The following is a 1,684-nucleotide window of genomic DNA, read 5'->3' on the forward strand; positions in this document are numbered from 1 at the left end:
TGTTTCTGAATTGACACTATTGCTTACAGAAGCAATTTCAGTACAGCCATGGCATACAATACTGTTACTTAAATTTATCCTGACAGCTATCAGAACTGCGGCTACTGCTAATCTGCCTTTCTAAGCACAGTCACAGCACCAATTAATTTGGGAGGGAATTACTGCAAGTTGTGGCATAGGAAGATCATGAGGGATTTTTTTTTTTTTTATACCTTCTGTAACCTTGCTGCGTAGGGTGAGCTGACACAGCATACATTCCTATAATTAAGGCAACTGCATTAGTGCTGAAAATCTCCTACAAATATTGCATATAAATAAATCGTAGGTTTAAAGCCAGAAGGAAGCTTTAAATGATTTCATGTTCACATCATTATATTTCATTAAGTTTAATGTGTCAAACCCAGTAACTTATTAAAACAAGCTACCTTCTCCACAGGTGCAACCATTTTTTGATTTGAAGATAGAGATGGAGAATTTATTACCTCCACAAAGTTTGTTCTAATGAGGGGAAAAGCGCAATCTTCCTGTTCATAAAAAAAAAAGCACACACTTTTAACTTCTTGTTCAGGCTCCTGGTTTTTGCTCAGCCTTTCTCTGCTGGGATAGAGAGGCCTTTGGTAGACTGTCATCTTCAAGGTACGTGTATATTAACCAGTCATCTTCATGTAATACAGTATGAGCTCTTGCACAACCTTTTCTCTTCTGCTGAATCATCTCTGGTTCTGTGCCTTACCCAATATTTCAACACCCTTTCTGAAATGTATGCGCTCCTTCCTTACCTAAATAAGGCTACACAACAATAAAGTTTTCCCTCGCTGTTCATTTTTCTCCTATGTGTGCAAGAAAAATTTTAGTATCTTGGCTTACAATAAGAACATTTGTCCAGTTGTAACCTTTAATCCTCTGTAGGATGGACTCTGTACTCCTAGAATCAGCCATTTTGGAGATCGTTCAAATTCTGTGCTCCTACATACATAACTTGGCATTTAGCTGTATTGAAATGATACGAATCACACATTACTAACTTCAATTAGCAAAAAAAGCTAATCAGTCTTTGGAGCACATGCCATTTTTTGTCTTCTACCCAAAAACTGTGGAAGAAGATTGACTGATACGGGGTCTTGGAACCTTTCCCAGGAAACCCTTTTGGAAATGCCAATACTGACATCTTAAAGCATAGTTGTCAGTGGTAGAAAGCACTTGGATTTTTAAAGCAGTTCTTGCCTTGAAGGTCCATATTTGTTTTGGCAACATAAAGCAGCATTTCACATGATCACATGATGTCACACAGAAAGAGCATATACAATACTTTGCACTTCCTGCCCTTGGACAAATAATCCAAGCTTTCAAATAAAATGGATTTACAGATCAGTACTACTGTAATTTCCCCCACACCAAATAGGAGGGGCTCATAGCCTAGTGACAAATTAAGAATAAAGTTCAAGCTGCACTTTGATTTTGACACACCAGCAGATATATTAGGAATGCTGTCATTTTATTCTGTTCAGTCTTTCAAGTAATAAGGAGTACTGGTAAGGAAGACAGGAAATTAAACATTTACGTCCTTCCTTCCCCAATACTTCCTCCCAATCTTACAAACTTGAATGTCAAGGCCTACATATCCAGACACACTTCTTAGCTTTCAAGTGAGGAAAATGTGATTTCATAGGCAATTCTTCAGTTT

Source organism: Egretta garzetta, unplaced genomic scaffold (genome assembly GCF_000687185.1).
Source record: "Egretta garzetta isolate BGI_Z169 unplaced genomic scaffold, ASM68718v1 scaffold427, whole genome shotgun sequence".
Lineage (NCBI taxonomy): Eukaryota > Metazoa > Chordata > Aves > Pelecaniformes > Ardeidae > Egretta > Egretta garzetta.